Here is a 23,449-nt window from a genome sequence, read left to right on the forward strand (position 1 = left end):
GGCATCTGAACAATTAAATAAATGCTCTCTTCCACTGTTAGTGAAGTTTCTCCTCTACAGGCCTTAATCTTTTTATGGAACCATCCTTTAAATCTCTCCCTCTGTTATCCTCAGTGGTCAAACAAATATGACAAACAAAGAGGTGCTGTGGGGAAAAGTTACAGTGCAACAGTGGCTTAATAGAGACACATTATAAATTGAATTTCTATCCTTGAGAGCCCAACGTTTTCATTAATTTGTCTTCACTGCAAACACTCACTCCTTAAATCCCCCTTTGTGTCCTTTTTTTATTGTTTGAAAACTTTAATACCGAGCCATATTGACTAATGGATGCTCTCTCTGCAGTGTGTATCCAGGAGGAAGGAGAGTTGCTGCTGGAAATGCAGGATATCAGGGATCTCTTTGGTGTGAACAATTTAACTCTCCAGGCAGCTATTTAAGATACTGTCATAACACTGGCTTGCTTCTTCCTTTTTCTTGCTTCTCTCTTACTGTATTACTGTCTGCACTTTCTCTTGTTTCATCCTGTTTTCTGTCTTCCTGTCCTCAAAGAGTCACTGGACTAAAGGACAGTCCCATTCTTAAAAGTTCAATGTACTATCTTCTAGAAGGAATTGACTTCTGTTACTTATAAATATAATAACCATACAGATCTTCTCTTGCTCTAAGTAAAACAGGTATATGCAATGACGTTTTGGTCTGTTTAACCCTTCTTCAGAGGAGAACCATGGTAAGCTGCCAGAAGAAACCAGTTTGGTTTTAGTGCAAAGGGTGAGTCTTGGTACTCTGAATATGAAATGCTGTAACAAAAATAACCATGAAAAAAGACGGTCTGTAATAATGGACATCTAACACACATGCCAATTTACTATATACTGTAGTAAAGAATACTGCTGGTAATAACAGAGCCAACAATTTCTATTACCACCGTTACCATAACTGCAGCACAGTGCTCCTACTTTTGTATTTTATTGTATTAGCAGTGCTATTTTTATTAGCCACAAAGCAGCGCCTTTCTACCCGTCAGAGACACAGCCATGGCAGGAGCAGTGAAGCAGGCTTGTGAATAGAATATTACCAGGTGAGATACTAGAGCTAACAGGGCCATGTATCATTTACTTGGCCACCGTCTTTGTGCCGTGCACTGTCGCTGATAGTGTGTCAACACTATGCTAAGTTTTTTACGCCATGGCTCAGGAGGTAGAGCGGCTCGTCCACTGATCACAGGGTTGGCAGTTTGATCCCCAGCTCCTCTGCTCCACATGTCAAGGTGTCGTTCGGCAAGACACTGAAGGCCAAATTGCTCCCGATGGTTAGGCCAGCACCTTGCATGGTAGCTCGCTGCCATCAGTGTGTGAATGGGTGAATGAGAGGCAAAACTTGTAAAGCGCTTTGGATAAAAGCACTATATAAATTCAGCCATTTAAATGCAACCATTTTCGTGTGAAAATGACTTGCGTACATAGGGGCGGCTGTGGCATCAGAAGATCGACGGTTTGATCCCGGCTTCCCCCAGCCTGCATGTCGTGTCCTTGGGCAAGATAATGAACCCCAAATTGCTCCCGAAGGATGTGCCTTTGTGTGTGTGTGTGTGTGTGAATGATTAGTTTCTTTGTTCTGATGAGCAGTTGGCACCTGCCATCACTGTATGAATGTGTGTGTGAATGAGGTTAATGACATGTAGTGTAAAGTGCTTTGAGTGATCAGAAGATTAGAAAGGCGCTATACAAGTACAGTCCATTTACCATATTAGTATTTCCAGGTCATTTTAATGCCTGTGAAATACCTGAACAACATAAAAACTGCTAAATCTTTTCTTCTTCATCCTCTGTTCAGTTGCATCACAGCCAACATCTGGTAAGGAGGGGACAGAAAGCCTGGCTGACCAAATAATTATTTTATGGTTGTGATGTCTGACAAAATCAACATAAATACAGGGTAATGACAACAGTTCTGTGTGTTTGGCTGTACTGACATTTAAAATGAGTAATCACAGAAGGTTTGAGGCAACAAGGAGTCCTTAACATTACCCCCATACAGTCCCCCGACCCTCACTTAGCTTATGTCATCGTTCTGGAAAAGCTCAATTTTTTCCATATACATTGAAACACCAAACAAGCATTTTAAGATTTATACACTCTGCAATCTGTTTTGGAAAACCGGTTTTGTGCTAGAAAAATGCTGTTTTAGACTGAATGGAGGGCTGCAATGGAGAGAAAAAGATGCGTTTACAAATTTAACCGGCTTTGTGTGGACGTATTCTGAGATGCTGCCCATCCTCCTCCCCAGTGGCAGGGCCAGCCCCATTAGAGTCGGAATGTGATAGGTTGTTGTTATTAATTGAACTTTCATGTTGGCCAAGTTATTTATATTTAAATTTATGCATGAGGCATGACTTCTGCATTCAATCCTCTGATTGTTGTGGAATAGTCTGCATAGGGGAGGGACCACTGTTCCAGTGACATGTTACCAAAGTAAATAATGAGCGCACCCAAAGTGAGCAAGATGGAGATGCCTTCAACTAATTTTATTTAGACGACTTTGCTGGTGCTGGAAAGGAGAACAAAGGCATAGGTAAGTACACTGAAGTTTGGTATGTGGAAAGTTATGGGATGCTTAGTTAATACTAAGAGAAAGGTAGCCCCACTGTGACTGTCTAACATTGCTCAGGAGACAGTCCTAGGGCAGCTAACAGTAGTAGTTAAGTTAAAAGGTGGCAAGCCAGGCTGGCTCGTTGAGAGAACTGTTCCAAAGGAAAAGTTACGTTTTCCTTAAGTCACAAAATAATGTCTTTCCTAAAGCTGAAACTTTATCTTGACATAGATATTACATTTGGTTGTATTAATCGTTATACATTTACAGTATAACGTTACACCTCAATACAATATCTTAAAAAAACAGGCCCGTAGTGTTAGCAAAGTCAGTAACTGGCAGGACCATGCTCTATTTGACTTAACACTTTGGCCAGGGAGAAGCAGAAGAAGCAGGAAGCAGTTAAACAGAAATGCATGTCAGGGATGGGAGGAATGAGCAGTAGTCATCACTGTCCACTGAGTTGTCTGCAAATCAATGTATGTATATCAGTGCATACAGTGACCAGAGGGAGGTTGAAACTAATACATTGCAAAGAGGTTTAACTGTACTGGTTATATCCCCACAATGGCAGCCACCCTTTTTGTTTAATATCCAGAATACAGAACATAATCATAAAATTTCAACCCAGATAGCATAACTAGCTATGCTCCCCGCCATCTTGAGGACAAATAGAGCTTGTCCTCCATTTTGGCTCTCCCCTTTATTTGAGTTTCACGGGTCTGCCCGCCATTTTGGATCTGTGCGTGATGACCACCTGCGTGCTCACGTCCGCCAACTTCCTCGCACCCCCCTATCTATTGGGACACACACACACACACATATACCTTACATGCTTTCTGATTTGTTGTATGCTTATTGTGTTTAGAATAGACGATAGTGGTTGGTGGCTGAAGTTATTGATTATTGATCAGTGCTAAGGTTAAATAAACTCTATTGTACTTTTTTGTGTGTTTAAAAAAAAGTAGCAGGTGCCTGTGGTTATTGTGTGTATGTGTTGTAAAAACAGCTGGTTGTGACGATCAGTGCTCGGATTCACTGTTCACTATTAAAGTAAGATAGTACTTTAAATATCAGCATTTTTAAGTGGACAGCCACCTTTGAGATTGTTTATCACATTTGGTTATTGGTCGCTGATCCCAGGGTGGTGCAGTGTAATTATTAATCCATATTAATAATTTTGATATTAATACTTTTAATATTCATGAATATCTTTGATATTTTGCTAATAATCAAACCTGCCCTACCTGAATCCCAACACATGTTAGCCTGGAGAGAACATAGGAAGAATATTCTGACAGATTAGTCAGAACATACAAAAAAAGTAGAAAAGAAAACCTCACCTACATTAAAACTGTTGCTGAGGTGCTTCTTCCTACACCCATGCAAAACATTTTATAAAGGGGACTCCTTGAGACAGATGCATCACAAAACAAAGGGAACTTTTTTGGAAAAAAAAGAAAACAACCAGTAACACCATTCAAAATTAGATCTTGGAATGCCTGTCAGATATGGTACGTGAAGACAAAATCAGGGAAGTCATTAGAGATTAAACAAAAGACCTTAAAAAAACAAGAAACTGTCAGTACTAGTCATAAGGGACTATTACAATGGTGCAATTCATGAGAGCTTTTAAGATTTCCAGATAGCCAGTCAATAAGATGCAGTAGGACTCACTCAAAAGATAGTACAGTGCCTGGAAAAGTATGGCCTTGAATACAAATCTTGTAGGTCAAGATTACGATGGGGCATCAATGATCTCAGGGCAATACAGTGGGATTGCAGCCAGGATCAAAGCAGAGGCTAAGCATGCTTTTTTATGTGGACTGCAATGCACATTGTCTCAACCTTGTTATTGTTGATGCAGTGGAAGCAGTCCCTGTGGCTGATTGTTTTTTTTTCATTGCTGCAGAAATTGTATGTGTATATGTCAGGCTGTAACAGGCGTATCTAGCTATTATAACTCCTTGATCTTATTATGTGTGGTGTAAAACTTATTGATTAACATCTTAAATGGTATATTCAGGCCATCAGTGTTACATTGTGTTTGTGCTTGTAGTAAGACACCAATTACTTGATAAGCACCTCTCCAGTTTAACCCTTACATAATGTTCATATTCTATACCTTCACAGTATGGTCAATTTATTATTAAGTAAAATTAATTTGTGTTTTAAAATGTATTAATAAAAAAACAAAAGTTTTGCTTGCTATTAGCTGACTCTTGTGGGAGGGACCTACGCTGAAAGAAGTAAGACACGTCCCTATTGGAATGCCTCGATCAGATTGACAGCTTGGCAACATCTACTGTTAGTAGACAGGAGATGGAGTTTTGAAGTCCATAGAGAAGACCGAGTGGGAGCAGAGAGAAGACAGAAAATCAGTACACAGGTATGTTTACACATAACTTCCGTCTTAGAGATAGCAAGAATGTTATGTTTGAACTGGTGCACGTTGATTGCTTTTGTTTAATGATGTGTGATATTGTAATGGGTTAAAAAAATACATATTAGTAGTAGTGCACATGCGCCAACGTGCATGCTGCCTATTGACGTAGCTCCGTCTCGTCGTCCAACTTTTCCAACTTTTAGCTTTCATTTTAATTCAAAACTTGATTAACTTGTGTGTAAGTCTGTAAGCTTGCTGGTCAACAACAGATGGTGTAACCCTGGTCACGTTACTATCAAACAGAGTATCTGTAGTCCGGACATTGAACTGTTAGCTGTGGGACTCCGGCCATATTATCTGCCACGTAAATTCTCACATGCCATTGTTGTGGCTGTTTACATCCCCCCCTCTGCTAACCCGGCATTGGCGTGCAATGCCATTCACACCGCCATAGCACAACTCCAGACTCAACACCGAGTGCACTCATATTAATCTTGGGTGACTTCAACCATGTCAGTGTTTCAACAACACTGACTAATTTCACCCAGTATGTGAGTTCTCCTACTACTGTAGAGAGGAGAGGACACTGGACCTGCTGTATGCTAACGTTAAGGACGCATACAGCTCCCCGGGTAGGGTCAGACCACAAACTGGTTCACCTCAAACCCTGCTATGTGCCTCTGGTTAAAAGGCAGCCTGCGACCACAAGGACAGTGAGGAGATGGTCAGGGGAGGCCTATGAGAGACTACAGGAATGTTTTGAGGTGACAAACTAGGATGCACTCCTAGCAGGTCCCTGTTCTGTGGAAGACATCTTGCCTCGTTCCTGTGTCGAAGAGGCCGCGTCCCAGTGGCTCCAAGGACTACAGACCGGTGGCACTGACCTCCCACATAATGAAGTCCCTGGAGAGACTGGTGCTGGAACAGCTGTGGCCCATGGTCAGACCCATCCTGGACCCCCTTCAGTTCGCTTACCAGCCCTGGCTGGGAGTTGAGGATGCCACCATCTTCCTGCTGAACCACATCCACACCCACCTGGACAAGCCCCTCGTGTCCTGGATTGTTGGCTACCTGACTGGCAGACCACAGCATGTGCGTCTGCAGCGCTGTGTGTTGGACAGCATGGTCAGCAACACTGGGGCCCCTCAGGGGACTGTCCTCTCTCCCTTCCTCTTCACCATCTACACCACAGACTTCAGCTACCACACTGAGTCCTGTCACCTTCAGAATTTTTCTGCTGACTCTGCTGTGGTGGGATGTATCAGCAGTGGTGATGAGACTGAGTACAGGGCTGTGGTGGGTATCTGTCTCATGATGTGAGCAGAACCATCTGCAGTCTAAGGAGCTGGTTGTAGACCTATGAAGGGCCAAGGCACCAGTGACCCCGGTGTCCATCCAGGGGGTCAGTGTGGACATTGTAGAGGAGTACAAGTACATGGGAGTACACATGGACAATAAACTGGACTGGGCTAAGAACACTAAAGCTCTTTACAGGAAGAGCCGCCTCTACTTTCTGAGGAGGCTGAGGTCCTTCAACATCTGCCGGACAATGCTGAAGATGTTTTATGAGTCTGTGGTGGCCAGTGCTATCATGTATGCTGTTGCAGGCTGAGTGTAGCGGACGCTAACAGACTCAACAAACTGATCCGTAAGGTCAGTGACATTGTGTGGGTGGAGCTGGACTCTCTGTTGGTGGTGTCAGAGAGGAGGATGCTGACCAAACTACATGCCATCTTGGACAGTGTCTCCCACCCACTCCATGACGTGCTGGTCAAACAAAGTAGTACCTTCAGCAGAAGACTCATCCCCCCAAAAAGCACCACAGAGCACCACAGGAAGTCATTCCTGCCTGTGGCCATCAAACTCTTTAACTCCTCCCTCTAAGTGTTAGTTACTTCCTCGTCTTAGGTGAATAGAAGCCCAGACAACTCAGCTCGCGTGACACCTGTTTTATGCACATTTTCGAATTTAATAATAGCGGCAGACCTGGGATCTGTCAGATCAGTGTGGAGCGATGAGGAGACTATAACCTTCCTCACATTAATACATGAAACAAACAGAAATGTCACATTTCCATCATGTTTTCTACATAGTTTTTTTCACCGTTTGAGGTTTAATTGGCTCACTCAATTTCGTCATCTTGTTGCGCTCTCTTATAATGGAAAATTGGCACCACCTACTGCTTATCATGATGAACCAACTGCTAATCATATTACGGTAGTGGATGGAAACAAAGCATTCATTTGCATTTTCTTTTCCTGATTTTTGGAACACCAACTGAAATGACCTATGGGAATATGGCTTTATTGTTACTTAGCGTTATAAATATGGACATGTATTGTGACATCTTATTATTGATATTACTGGTGAGAGATAAAATATTACTTGTTGTCCAGTATTGTCCTGCAGTATTGTACAACTTGTGCATGACCGGAATCAATTGTTAATAACATTTATGGTTTGCTCTGTATGATCACATTACAATATTATGCACCTTAACATAAGCACATCATGATTTTAAAAATGATACATGAAATTTCTTGCAGTCAAATCAAGTTTTATGTCTTTACTGTAGATTGTTTTCCAAGCTGGCACAGAGCCTAATCATTTGGATAGATCATCACGTACCTGTGCAGCAGGCAAAGTTCTATACATCCATCTTGTGGCCATGCTGTTTCAGAGTGCCCATTACAGCATGATGGACTTGTCTCTGTACTTGTCTTGTTAGATCTTTCGACACCATTGACCGTCACATCCTATTACAGAGACTGGAACATGTAATTGGCATTAAAGGAGCCGCACTAAGCTGGTTTAAATCCTATCTATCAGATCGATTTCGTTTTGTACATGTTAACGGTGAGTCCTCCGTGCACGCCAAAGTTAGTCACAGAGTTCTGTGCTTGGACCGATTCTATTCACCTTATATATGCTTCCTTTAGGCAGTATTATTAGGAAACACTTCATAAACTTTCATTGCCATGCAGATGATACCCAATTATATCTATCGATCAAGCCAGATGAAACTAACTAGTTAACTAAACTTCAAGCATGCCTTAAGGACATAAAGACCAGGATGACCTGCAACTTTCTGATGTTAAACTCAGACAAAACTGAAGTTATTGTACTTGGTCCCAAACACCTCCGAGACACATTATCTAAAGATACTCTAGATGGCATTACCCTGGCCTCCAGCACCACCGTAAGGAACCTCAGAGTTATCTTTGATCAGGATTTATCCTTTAACTCCCACATGAAACAAACTTCAAGGACTGCCTTTTTTCACCTACGTAACATTGCAAAAATCCGGCACATCCTTTCTCAAAATGATGCCGAATAATCAGTGCATGCATTTGTTACTTCTATGCTGGACTACTGCAATTCCTTATTATTCGGCTGCCCGAATAAGTCCCTTAAGACTCTCCAGTTGATCAAGAATGCTGCGGCACGTGTAATGACAAGAACTATTAGCTTCTCTGAACTGGCTCACTGAAAAATCCAGAATAGAATTTAAAATCCTTCTCCTCACCTACAAAGCTCTTAATGGTCTGGGTGCCGTGTCGTCCCACAGCACAGTTCAGCAAAGAAGATGCTCTAAAAACACAAGCCATACCTCGGCTTCGAATTCTTGTTGAAAGAGCAATCAGAAGAGTGAAAGAGTATCATATCTGGGACAACACTCTTCCTTTAACTTTGTCCGGGACAGTCAACCAGCTATGCTGAATGACCAACTTTCAGGGACCACTTGATTTGAAAGGCCACATACCTCTTCATGCTTACTGGTTAGTGGTGTTTACAGTTACCATTTAGCTGTCTGGAAATACACATCCATATATGTACCAAAAAAGTAAAGGTCCACCTTTCTTTCATTTGTTATCATTTCATCATCCCTCCAGACTCTTTCAACTGTTATGTCCTCCTCAGGGTTAATAATATAATCGCACCAGCTCAATCCAGTTATTGCCAATTGACCTTGAGCCTGCCAGTAGAATTTCTGATTTCTTTTCAGTTTTGCCTGGCCTTTCACACACTGGACATGCCGCACCTCAGAAATGATACAGATGTCTGGGTATTTAACTTCTGCAAGCCCAAAACTAGGAGCTGCATTAGGGTAATAAAAGTTTGCATCTGGGCTGGTACCTAGGTGAGGAGCATTGGGATGTATGACAAAGCCACAGGTTGAGACATTTACATTGAACAGTTCATTTACATTGAGTATTGTTCAAGCACCTGAGGTTCACGCTCAAGGCCCCTTTTCATTGCGCTAGTTTGTTGTACTCCCTTATATATGGCAATCCTCATAGAACCTACTGGCTGGCACACCAGCCCAGAGTAACAGCATTTCTTTCCATTAGACTGCTCTTGTGTGCCCTCCTCTATCATAGCTGCAATCTCTTGTGTGACATTTTGGCTCTCCAAATGGAAGAACTGGTAGAAGTTTGGGACAAAGTGTACGGCAGTGGAAAATTTGGCACCATCCACAGGGAGTTTGGGGAATGCTGGGGCATCTGGGTGTTTGACATGACCAGTGATGAACCTCGTGCCACAGGTCAAAACCTGGAATCAACCAGTTAAAGCTCAGACAAGCCATGCAGCACCGAGGATATTAGCGGTTGGGGTCTGAGGCTTTTTAGTTCTTCCCCAAGGGACAACATTGATGGGTCTGGGAGGGCAAATTAAGCATAAAAAACCCATAAATGTTAAAAGTACAGGTATTAAATTCATTGCCCTTCCACACTTCTCTTGCAAGTTCAAATTGGTAACATACAACAATATAATCATGAATACACAGCCAACAGTATAACAGTACAATAATAATGACCATTACCTGTGTATACTTGATAGAGCGTTGATTTACACATGCTCCTGGGAGATGGCTTTGGTTTCTTCACCACCAAATCCTGAATAGGCTCTGCACAGATCCCCTGAGAATTATACAAACAGCCATGATAGTAGTAATGTCTAGTAGTAATATATCAGTTATTGTCATAGGGTTTTACACAATGTTGCATAACGTTACCTGTGTCTGTGCCAGATGCCATGTTTGTAGAGTGCTTGTGCAGGCCATAGTTGGTGCTACCGCCTTTACCTGCATCATGCTGTAATGGGCACTCTGAAACAGCATGTCCAAAAGATGGATGCATAAAACTTTGCCTGCTGCTCATGATGATCGATTCGACTGAATAGGCTGTGTGCCAGTTGATTCCAGGCATGCACAAGCTGTACAATACTGCAGCACAATACTGGACAGCAAGTAATATTTTATCTCTCACCAGTAACATCAATATTACCGTGTTACTACACATTCCCATACTTATAAAGCTAAGTAAAGCCATATTCCCAAAAGTAATTTCGGCTGGTGGGCCAAAAATCGGCAAAAGAAAATGCGAATGAATGCTTTATTTCCATCCACTACAATAATGTTATTATTAGCAGCTGGTTCATCAAGATAAGCAGTAGGTTTCCATTATAAGAGGGCGCAACAAGATGATGTAATTGAGTGTGCGCCAATCAAACCTCAAACTGTGAAAAAAATAATGTAGAAAACACGATGGAAATGTGACATTTCTGTTTGTTTCATGTATTTATGTGAGGAAGGTTACAGTCTCCTCATCGCTCCACATAGATCTGACAGATCACAGGTCTCCCGCAATTATTAAAATTGAAAATGTGCATAAAAATAGGTGGATAGAAGCCCAGACAGCTCAGCTAGCGTGACACCTAAGACGAGGAAGTGACTAACATTAACTAACGTTAAGCTGGCACATTAGATCATTGAATCTAAATAATCATGTTAACTAGTAGCTACATGCAAAATGCCATGCAGGCTAATATGCAGCCTGGGCACGTAACAGTAGTGACAGGCTGACAAATGAATATGTATTTTTTTAACCCATTACAATGTCACACATCGTTAAACAAAAGCAATCAACGTGCACCAGTTCAGACATAACATTCTTGCTATCACCCAGACGGAAGTTATGTGTAAACATACCTGTGCAATGATTTTCTGTCTTCTCTCTGCTACCGCTAAGCCTTCTCTATGGACTTCAAAACTCTGTCTCCTGTATACTAATAGTGGATCTTGCCAAGCTGTCACTCTGATCGAGGCTTGCCAATAGGGACGTGTCTTACATCTTTCAGTGTAGTCAGCTAACAGCAAGCAAAACTTTTGGTTTCAAAAGCAAAGCTTTCAGTTTCAAAAGCAAAACTTTCAGTTTCAAAAGCAAAACCTTTTTCATTAATACATTTTAAATCACAAATTAAGTTTACTTAAAATTTTGATTGCAGTGCTGATAGATTTGCTCTCAAATTTGCATAATAAAGACACAAAAATACCTTTATACAAGTGAGGCCACAATTGTGTCATCTTAGATTTTCTGTAGACTCTTCCGTGTAGGCCTATCTCAACCTGTTGTATCCCTCACCCACTTCATCTCTTTCTTCGCTCCTCCTTAGTCTCTCAACTCTCTGACCATCTTCCTGTCTCCAGCCCTCCAAATATTCCTCCTTCCTCCCCTCATCTCCATCTCATGTCACCTTTCCTGTGCCCCTCCCCATCCCTCATCCGCAGCAAGTTCTATTTAATTGCATGTCATAATGAAATCTAATTTGATCGGGAACAATCCAGTGCTGCCTAATCAAATTAACAGTCATTCTTTGATTTTCAATTATCTCTCCTCCAGGCTCTAGCTAGCTTTATTTTATACCCTCCATCGGCTGCCAGCCACAGGCAAGAGATGGATGGGGGGGGGAATCACACACACAATTGCTGGGTGGATCTCACAGACACAATCACACAAACTTCAGAAGCTCACGCATGCTTTAGAAGTATATACACACAGGAATGAAGTCAATGAGCATTTGCAGATAATTGTTAGGGCTGTTTTTATTCTGCATGGGTTACCAGATGAGTAAAGGTCTAGCAAGTTGGAACAATTAAAATGGTGTCAGGTTAAGACAAGATAAGTTTACTTTACTGATCGCTGTGAGGAAATTGAGTCGATGTAGCGGTAAATAGCACCAGCAGAAAAATGCCAATGAAAAAATGTAACTACCATAAAAATTAAGGGCACAATACAATGCGCAACATGCTAGATGTAAACAAGTTCTGCACTCCTGGAAAATCTGCTGCATCTGGAGACTGCCATGTTCATTGCATCCCAAAATACATGAGTCCATCCATCAGTTACTGGCCACTTATCCAGGTCACGGTGCTACAGGCTAAGCAAAGTAGCCCTGATGCACCTTCTCTCTAGCTATTTCCTCCAGCTCCTCCTGGGGGATCCAGAGGCATCCCTAGGCCAGGAGACATATATAATCCAGTATGTTCTTGATCTGCCTTCCAGTTGGACTTGACTGGAATTCCTCCACAGACAGATGAAAAGGAGGCATCCTCATCAAATGTTGAACCACCTAAACTGGCTCCTTTCAATGACAAGGAGCAGCAGTTCTCCTTTGAGCCCCTTTCTCCTTCAAGCCCTGTTCCTAAGAGTGTACTAAGACATTATACAAATAAAACTATTTGGGTTGCTTCTATTTGCTATCTCATTCAATAAGTCAGTACCCAAAGCTGATAACCATTGGTGATGACTTCATGCTTAGCTCCGATGCCTGTTTTACAGCTGACGCTGCACCAGTCTGCCTCAATCAATGTCACTCTCCAATGTCACTTACCTAGTGAACAAAACCCTGAGATGTTTGTTTTGGGAATGAGTTGCGTCTACAAGTGAAGAAGAAGAAGATAGCTTGTAGCAAAGGCTCCAGTACCCCATATACCTGCAGTACCCCCCTCAAGATACCCCAAAAGACATGGTCACAAGCCTCTAAAAGCACATGCAGATACAAGAAATACAATAATACAAGATTGTTTGACCAAACAAACACCATACAGATAACTTAAGAGTGAGGGACTATTGGAAAGGCCACAGGGTCATTATAATCAAAATAATTAATTCCCTGTGGAGCATGAATGTGTTGAGCAAACTTTTGCACATTTTTATGAATTTAATGATTATGTGGTGATGATGACGACGACAATGATGACAACACCATGTTATATGATGGTTAAGTAAATTTTGGCCTGAGGATGGCACTAGAAGAAAGGTACTGGGGTGTCCAAAATGGAAAGGGTTCATCCACTGGGGAACAAGAATGTGCTCAGAAAATGTCATGGCAGTCTGCCCATTAGCTGATGTTGGTGTAAAAGGTTAGGGTGCCACTATAACTTTAGGGATTGTCTTCTGGGGACCATAAATGCCAACAGCAAATTTGATGTAAGCCAGTTATTGAGATGCTTTGTTATCAAAGTGTTCAGGAGAAAGTCCAAATCACTGGACTGGAATTTTGATTGAAGACATTTCACTGTCATCTTAAAGGTTTCTTTAGGATGTACAGCAACTTGACATGAACCTTGACATGAACCTTCACAAGCATCATGGAACCTTTTCAAGTAAATATTCTGAGTAGATAGTGAAGCTACATAAAACGTAAAGAGATTACCAAAATTAGTAGGTAGTAGCGACAGTCAGTGGAACATTTAATGTCAATCAGGCCAATAGTTGTTGAGATATTTTGCTTTGGACCAAAATATTGGGCAGACTGACTGACTTATCTACAGTTCATTGCCATAAGTGCTGCCATGAATGGTGCAAACAAACGTACTACAATGTTCTGATAGTATGCACAATACCAAAGGATAAATGGACAAAGAATAAATGAATGGAACATGTGTAGGTATTGCCAGTTACATGCTACTTTACAATGAACAGATAAGAACTTTTTTTTCTCCTTGAGTGTACAGATGACAATGTAATGATACAAAAAATATGTCACTCATACTGTCCAACCTTTGTGGCCCTCCATGTAGGTTACAACAAATACTGTATGAATGTGTTGTATGCTGTGTTGCAAATGTGGTTTAACTTGGGTCTGACACAAAAATTGCAACAAATACGCACAGAATATTCAAAGCACCTTGCTGGTTTGATTTCATCATAGCATTCTCCTAACCACACACTTGATATTAATGACCTTATATACTGTTAGAACAATGTTTAATAATATGCATTATTGATAGCTAACAACAACACAAACCTAACTGCCAGCCCCTTTGGCTGTCACTGCCTCAGAGGCCTGTATTGAATGCGTGCCACAGCTACTGTTGTGCCGTTGCAGGTCAAGCCATGGACACTAACCACACACTTGATATTAATGGCCCTATATACTGTTATAACAATGTTGAATAATATGCATTATTGATAGCTAACAACCTAACTGTCAGCCCCTTTGGCTGTCACTTCCTCAGACCGAGGCCCGTACTAAATGCGTGCCACAGCTGGACATGCAATAATATGACACACTGTCAGTAATCCCCTCGTAACGACCACAAAGCCAACAGGTGGAGGCATAGTGAAGTGTGTATGGGATGTTAGGTGAGACCAGACCCGGGAACAACCTGTGTTAAGAACCACATTGAAAGGTGCTCTGCCTGTGTGTTGCTCTCAACAGCCGAGGAGACGCATGGCTTTTATTAGCCCCTGACAATAACTGTCAGCTAGCATTTCATATTCAAAGTAATGTGCATAATTACAGTTTTACGAGCAACCTCTGAATACATTTAGACAGCAATTTAATTTTTGAATGTGATGCTGTTTCACAGATTATCAATAGTTAATGTGCTCTCTGTCTTCCTCTGTATGGCCAGAAAGAGCAAGTGAGTGAGCGAGTACAGATAGAGAGAAGGAGAGAGAGGGACTAACCCAATAGGAGAAGTTTATTCTCTCCATTAGGTATAGATGGTCAGCCACAACAACTTATTTAACATCTGTACAGCCTGTATTTACCAGGTGCAAGGTATAATCCAATTTTTATTATATCAAATCAATTTTTTATACTATTTAGGGCCAGTACTTCTCAGCAATAGACATTCAATGTATTTATATTCTGTAATTACCTTACTATATAGTAGTTTTCATTATTAAAAGGTGGAGTCTACTGTCCCAGTCTGGGATCTAAATTTCGTACCATCACACAAGGGATTCACAGGAAATGAATTAATCACGTGGACGTGATGTGGAAGATAAATCAATGAGCCACACTGTTGCACTGGGTGACATGTCCCTTCATTACCATGTACACACATGCTGTAGTTTATTTTGAGTCCCTCATACACTGTCCTGCTGCCTGAAATACTTACTAGATTATTCCACTGTTGATGGTCCCCAACAAATTCACTATTTCCTCCTGTTTTAGTAACATTTGATTAAAAAACTACAATGTCCAGCTGTTTCAGGAAATTACTGAGCCTTTAAAAAAAGTACGGAAGTCAACGTATTGAGAGACGGAAAAACACATTGATAGTTTTGGTCTCTGGATTTGTTGACAATAAGCAAAATATGAAATAACGTAAGTCTCATCTTTAAATCTCATCCTTAAATAACTTTAGAGCCCATGATAAACAATGCTCATGCATTGTTATTGTAATTTTTTTAATTGCTGTAATTAAAGAGTACAAATTGCCATTTGTTGATGTCAGTCACTGTGTGTCTGAATTTGAGGTTTTAGATTGGAAAATGCAAAATCAGTCATTCTCTGTTTGTCAAGGGTGAGAAACTGTGAAAGAGATGCAGCTGTCTGCATGCACACACACACAGTCATCATGCATACACAGCATGGTTTTATGGGCTTCAAGATAGTCCTGTTTTCCTCTGCTCCAGCTTGTTTCCATCCCTTATTTACATGCTTAGGGAAGCAAAACGTCATTTCTAGAAAGGGCCGGTGCAGCAAATACTAAGATATTCACTCTCCTCCTCTCTTACATTGAACTCATTACTTTAACTTGATGCTAGGGTAGGTAATATATTTCAGAAACATTTTTTATATTTGTTGAAATTCTCTTTACATCCTGACAGCAATCAATAAATCAAATGCTCTGGGAAAAAAATAAAAATATCCAGTATCTGTGGCTGGCAGGCCCATCTAATCATTTCATTTGGCCCGAATGGCTGGACTACCTGCCTGTCTACCCACCTACCTGTGCGCACTCCGGCCGTGCACTCATTGCACATGAAAATGTGTTTTGGCGGAATGGCTTTGGAGGGAGGCCTGAAGGGAGGGGGTGGGATTTTATCAGCTGGATACTTAGCTGTCTCTTGCTAGTTTCTCCAACGTTACCTATCCTAGCTTTAATGCATGCAGATTTGCTTTCTGCCTGATTGAGAGAAACTCAACACTAAACAAATGGATTTCCCCCCCTTCACTGTCTCTCTGTGCTGTGTTTCCCTGTATACCATTCATCCTAAATTTAAATAATGCTGCGTTAATAACAGTAGAATGTGGGCCCTCTTCCCAACCCTGTGTGTGTGTGTGTGTGTGTGTGTGTTTATGGATACAAGGAAAACCTTCTCTCATTTCCCATTCATCATGGACATGACAGCTCTTTGTGGTGGAGGCCCTACCTTCTCATATCTAGCAGTGGGAAATGATAATCATAGGTGTCATTCAATCATTCTGAATAACTCTGCTCAAACAGAGACGCGCACACACAAACATGCAGCCCTTTGATCTAATTACAAACCTGACCTTTAGTTGAAATGATTGCTAGCATAATCGCTCATCCACCAACACACACACATATACACACGCACATATTTTCCCCTCACCTACAAACATGCAAACACACAGGCAATTTTTAAAGACTGCACACAAGCGCAAACACTCATACTCATACACACTCAGTCCTTTCTCTGCTCCACAGATCTTCAAGGCTCTGCCCTGACTAACTCTTTTTGCCTTACATTCAAGCACACTGTCCTGCCACATCAGGATGGTGCAACTTATGTTTCACAGGTAAAAAGACTTCCCACTTTCCAGGGCTAAGAACACATTTCTGAATTTTATAACATGGAAATTATGAGATTTGAAGATGATAGATATCAACACGAAAAAAGGAGAGCAGCTTCCAAAAATATTAACAAAGGCTGTTAAAAAGTAAAGGCTGTTAAATGGAATATAGAGTTGTGACATTTGTACATTGCTTTGGACAAAAGCATCTGCCAAACAAATACATGAAATGAAGCTGTTTCCAAAAAGATGCTGGTTTCACCACTCTAAATTCACATTTGAAACGTTTCTTTTAATGATTCTACATAGACAGGGGCAGACTGAAACAATAATTCAGTGCTGCAAGAGCACCTGCACCTGCAGCACCTGCAGCACTAGTGCTACTGCTTCCTTCTCCACCTTTGCAAAGAAAAAATCCCACATTACTAATAAATAAAGGCATTCTACTTGTCTATGTAACATTAGAACAGACATGAATTAATATTACTATAATATAAAGTGACTTGACATTGATTATAATATATTATTGCTATATTGCACTCTATATCTATACTATATCTATATCATACAATTTCTCCACCAAGATGCAAGATGTGCAAACTGTAGCATACTACCGGGCCGTTGTTTATTAGCTAATTAGCTAGCCATGATGGGTATGTTTGAGTTTTAGCTAACTAGTGTATTTGAGACAATTGACTGACCTGGTCCCTTGCTGGTGAACATGTCGCTTATTTTGCAGCATTTAGCAGCGCCTGTGGCAAGGGCCTTTCTCCTCTTTTATCTCTCCCTTGCTGCTTCACCCTTTTCTAGATAGGGGGTGGGCTGTTATGCTTTGTATAGATCTGACTAGACGCCTTATGTTGTTTTTTCTTCAATTTACTTATTTTGTTTTGCCAATTTCAACTACTGTCAGGCCAACCTGGCGGTCAGTCCACTGGAAAAAGTCATGGTGCTCTGACATTCAGTCCGCGCCTGTACATAGAACCATACGACTCTCCTAGATACTTTTACCACACTATGTTTATATTATAGCCATCAATTTGAAATTTGAATGATTTCAACTTTTTTTCTGTCACTGTCTTTCACTTCAGTGTGGCAATTGGCTTTAAATAAGAGTTTTGCTACACGAACCAGGCTGCTTTGTTGAATTAAGCTTTGGGCTAAGGTTAGTTTTGGGTTTGGTTTTTTCTTTCCTTCTCTCTCTGACTTTGTCTGCATCCATTCCTGTCAGGTGTTGCAAGTCTGCAAAAAAGGGGAAAAAAGGAAAGGGGAGAAAACTTAAATGCACTTTGGGAGTTGTAGTTGACTTCTCTCCCTTAGTCAACAGACTTGTAAATTTGACTTCTGTGTAAACAACCAATTATTTTCTAACACAGTTGTTCATCTTTTGTGCTGATGATTCAGCCGGTAGAGTTTCATGTCCATCCAAGCCTGTCACCTAACATTGACTATGCAGAAAAATGGAACAGCACTTTTACTACAGAAACCCTGGAAAAAAATCATCCCACTTGGGATGATAACGTATATGTGGTATAGAGGTAGAACAAAAACAGATTCTGAATCAGAATTCTGATGACCACAGGTAGATAAGGAATGGTGCAATCAAAAACAGATAAAAATATAGAGCAGAGCAAAGAGACACAGGAATGTGGGGAGCTGACAGGAAGATGGGCTGAGTGAACAGAATGGAAAATGATAGGAGAGTATTAAAGAGAAAGTGGGAAGAAAGAGTGTGAGCTCGAAGGAAGATGATGCTGATGAGAGGCTCGACAGCCAGCGTAATAAAGCATGCTAACTGCAAGCAACCAGATTTACAGGGCCTTTACACCACAGCTGAATGTGCCATCATTTTCCCTCCCAAAACGTTAATGTCACACAAGACTGCCATAAATACATCACCATGCTAATTTAAGGGTCCGCAATGGAAAAACCTCTCCATTGTTTTCTCCCGGGGCTCAAAAATGCCCTGAAATAATGGGAATTTTTATGAACATGTGGGAAGAGGAAGTTCATGATGGCGTTCTTGTTCCTCTGCAGTCAAACTCCCACAATGGCAATTGGATGTAAAACACACAACAAACAAATGAGTATGTGAAAAAGGACTTTTCCTCAGATCTGTCTTGTCTCTGTCTCTGTCTGCATAACAAGCAGTGATTGTCATCCTTTATCTAATAATGGCTTGGAAATGCATCGTATTATGCTTAACTATGCACCCTTCTGCAGAAATATGTTTGGTTTTTGCTCTCTAGGGTTATTGGTGTCAGGTGCTGGGATTCCAATTTTTCTTCATCTGCAGCACTGCAGCAACACACAGCAAAACTCAGTGAAAAGGCAGAAAAGGGAAAAAAAATGTTAATCTATATAAACTTTGTTCACATTGTTGATTGCACCAGGAAGGCCAAACAAGTTAAGGACAACTTGTGATATTTGTGTAATTATTCTCAGCTGTGTGTAAAAAGAATTGCCTTCATTAAAAAGTACAGCACAGAGTGAATCAATGATGCTGACAAAGTGACAAGTGTGAGAAATTAAACAGACAGGTTTTTTTAATTTCTGCCTGCATGCTGGTGGAGGCCTTTCACACAGGTAATACATGGCAACAATTACTCAGCATCACATAATGAGAGGTGTAAGGGAGGACAATGGCTAATAAGCTAGAGAGGGCCATTCTGCACTTCCCAGGGAGCGAATGAAAGCTTTAATTAAGTGTCAAACAGTAGCGAGGCTGGGGAGAACACTGTTGAGGCTCCATACTGGGTGTTTCCTCAAATTCATCTAGAGACTGGAGCCTTAACTGACAGCTAGGCTGCAGCAAGAAAACCCTTTCACTATGCAAACACACACAAAAGGAATAAAAAATGTACCATGTTTTGTAGCCTTTGTTTCTCTTGAAGGCCTGAGTCAGGACCAGGCCACTTACTGTCGTCAGCTTTTCTCAGTATTCTCAGCACTGCTACACAAGATGCACTGATGTGGTGCTGGAAAAGCACGAAAGATACAGCAAGGAGTTTGCTCAAACAAATAGAAGAGGAGGAAAAGGCTTTCCAATCAAAGATATCTTAGTGTGAACAAAACTTTAAACAGCATGTCATTCTACAGGAGATACAATGTGCTGCACAGTGTATTTGTTTATCTTTATTACCTCTTCCAAGGAGTGTGGTAGTTTGCCACCTTATCTCCTCCAGCCCTGTGTTCTCTGTTGCTTTCCTCTCCTTGATGTGTCTTGTGTGTCCTCCAACGTATCCTTGGATGTGTTTGTGTGTATGTGTGTGTGTATGTCACCTGGTCTGACTCCGTGAGTTCCACACCTGCTGTTGATCACCGGCTCACCTGGCTTCAATCATTCATCAGTCTCCACAGTTAAATACCAGGCTCTCCCACAACACCAACCCCAGATCGTCCACGTACACTAGTACGTCACGGCTCCTGATTATTTCCAAGTTAAGTACCAACTATTGAGTGTTTGATATCTTGTGTAATCCTGGTCTTTGTTCTGCCACAGGATTATTCTGTGCCGGTGATTACAGTCGTCTTTGTTCCTGCCTGGATTCCTGTTTGCCTGCCTGCCTCGCCTATACTCCACTGTGCTTCTTCCCATCTACCTATCCACGGAGCCAGACCCAGGGAAACCGTTCTGCTCTGTATTGGTGTTCACGCTGACAGCCCGTCTCCTCTCCCTGCCACCAGTCTACACACTAAGGTTACCATTACCTTTCCGGTTCCTATGAAGACAACACGGAGGACTCCGCTCCGAAGATCTTACCCCTTTCCCCTCCATCTTGTGCTTGTCAATAAAAAGTGACTTTATTCACTATCGCTTGTGTGTTCTGCATTGTGGGTTCTATCATTAGATCGTACTACACGACAAGGATGCACGTATGTAAGAAATAAGCAATCGGATGGGATTTTTTTCCAGAGTAGTCTGGAATTCCAAATTTTCGACCTGAAAATGTGACCCACGTGAATCATGCAGATCCAAAAAAAATATTTTATGGTCATGCTAGCTTCTCTGTCCTCTCCTCTGCGGGGTTCAGTTCTGTCTGCATGTAACTGTTTTTCTTAGTTTGGCACGAATCTTTAAATTTGGCAAATTCTTGTAAACTTAACTACCAGCTGAGATGGCAGCCCCTCCTCTCTCTACTAGCAGTACTTGCAGGCAGTGAATCACAACAGCAGAGGACAGGAGGAAGGACTGATACTGACTGATTTCTGTATTCTTCATTCTTTCTAAACTTGACTCATTATTTTGATGTCAGGAATATTTTACTGACATTTTAGATTTGGTTCCAGTGAGATATTATTGAGTGTATATTATGAGGGGTCATTTGGGATATTATTCAGAATTACCATGCATATACATGTTCTTTTCCTCTCATATACACATATGAAACCAAACTCATTCACATACTATACTGAAAACCAAACACACATAAGTGAAATGCGTTTACATACACAACTGAAACACTCACAAACAACTGAAAAGCTGTCACACATACTAGTAAAGTGTGCTCATATACACAGCTGAAACATTTCCTGTCACATACACATATAAAACTAATCCCACCAAATTCACATATTATATTGAAAACCTCACACACATACAAGTGAAATACTCTCGTAAAAACTAGTGAAACCTTTAACATACACTACTAAAAAGCTTTCACACATACTAGTAAAATGTGCTCATATACACAGCTGAAATGCTCTCGTATAATATTGTGAAATATAACAGTTCAGTAGTGAATACGAGTATTACAGTTAAAACAGAAGGCCTTCCTTTCATCTGAAGGAAACAGTAAGACTCCACACTAGGAAGTGCATGTGCTCTTGCTGAATTTGAAGTAATTCATCGACAATGTATGTTCATCTGATCCTCTTTGTTTTTCAAGTCTAAACTAATTAACCAAACTATTATTATTTGGCAATGAAGAGGATGTTGCAAGTTTTTTTTCACTGCAAAGCAAAGAGTCCAACAATTTCGGTCAGGTTTTCATAACAGCTGTTTTTGATAACAAGCTGCCATGTTCATGATGTTATTTCAGTCTAGGAATTTGATATTTGTTCATATGTACAAATGTATATGAAAATATTTCCAATTTAGAAGTACATAATAAATGCACAGCTGAGATGATGAGGCTTCAGCTAGACACAACCATATTTTGACATACTGTAATTCTAATAGTTTTGGAAATATATCCAGACATATATAATGACTGTGCTTGCAGATTTGCATATGATAGAAAACTGGACTATTGGCCTTGGCAGAGATGTGCGCTGTCCGAGTGCCATTCTAGTTTATTAGATTTATATAGAGATGTAAATAATGTTAAATCTATAGAAAGGTGCCAGTTTCACCACTAAAATGAATGCAGTCTAATCCAATAGACCTGTAATAAATCCTTCCTTCATGAAGGTTCTAATGTTCAGGTTTTTTTCCAACTGAGAAACTAGATTTTGACACATGGGACCCTAGTCAAGCAGGAGCTAGGCTGTTCTCATGTCTCTTGATACAGTGTTGATTTTGTGTTTATCATGTCGTTTAATAAAGATGATTAAAAAAGACAGTCAACAACAACAATGCTTCAGCTTTTTTCTTCAGCATCATGTCCAGTATCTGCATGCATTGTGAATCCCTGTGCATGGCTGCACTGTGTGAGTCTGGCACACACACAATAAAAAACACTATATGCAATAATATTATATAGAGAAGCCAATGCACTGAAAATACAATGCAAAAGCAAAGACATTGAATGAATATTGATTTTTTTAAATGCCATAAATAGGCACAAAAATGGCATTTGATATAGTGAAAATATTAAACATTCTAACTTTAATGTTGCAGGTCAGAGAGGTACTGAGGAGTAAGGCCATGTAAAACTGTAATCGATTCTAAAGCTAACCAGAGTCCAATGCACAGATCTGAGAGCAGCTGTTATGTCATTAACTTTCTGTTCTCTTTCTTGCTGCCTTTTGAATTAACTGTGGTGACCCCAAAGTCTTTTTAGGTAGACCAGTGAGAAGGGCATGGCAATACTTGACATAACTGTGCAATATTCTGTGTCAATACTGCTGTGCAATATACTCTTTTCAGTTTAAAATTCCCTATTTATTGATATGTATTCATACCTCCTATTACTGCTGTGCAATATCCTCTGTCTCATTAATCTTAATAATCTTAAGCTACACTTAACAGCTCACTATTACTATGCACTATTACTTTATACCATACTTTATACCGTATTATTATCATCAACCGATAAACCCACTTTGTACTTCACACTTATTTTAATTTTATACTTATACCCACTTGGTACTCAATTTATCTGACCTGTATTATAGTGTATTATATTTTTTGCTTAGTACTGCTATTCCTGTTTGCACTGACGTGATAGTGAGCTGCTGTAACAAAAGAGTTTCCCCTCGGGGATCAATAAAGTATTTCTGATTCTGACTAACTGACTTGAAATGAATGCAGTGTGACACACTTCCATGTGAAGCAGGTCAGATGTTTGTATATTTCTGTGGAAAGCTACAGTATGCTGAGGCCTTCAGGTCTGAGGGAGCTCTGTGTTTATGTCTACACGGAGCGGACAATACAAGGGAAATACCACCTGACAAAACACCTAAACA

At 40.7% G+C, this 23,449-nt stretch overlaps 1 protein-coding gene across 9 annotated transcripts in view; it reads right to left on the reverse strand.

Annotated features, from left to right (window-relative positions):
* The window catches only part of rbfox3a (RNA binding fox-1 homolog 3a), an 869,263-nt gene that overhangs the window by 549,345 nt on the left and 296,469 nt on the right, over nt 1–23,449 (reverse strand). For 7 of the 9 annotated variants that reach the window (XR_006375924.1, XM_044178310.1, XM_044178308.1 and 4 more), the window contains one exon: nt 9,804–9,900. The exons of 1 other annotated variant lie outside the window; for it this stretch is intronic. The gene's annotated coding sequence lies outside the window, so the exon portion shown is untranslated. Of the gene's footprint in view, nt 1–9,803; nt 9,901–9,995; nt 10,128–23,449 lie in introns of those variants that run through there. One more of the 9 variants, XM_044178307.1, reaches the window with a different exon arrangement.

Source organism: Siniperca chuatsi, linkage group LG20 (assembly GCF_020085105.1).
Source record: "Siniperca chuatsi isolate FFG_IHB_CAS linkage group LG20, ASM2008510v1, whole genome shotgun sequence".
Taxonomy (NCBI): Eukaryota; Metazoa; Chordata; class Actinopteri; order Centrarchiformes; family Sinipercidae; genus Siniperca; species Siniperca chuatsi.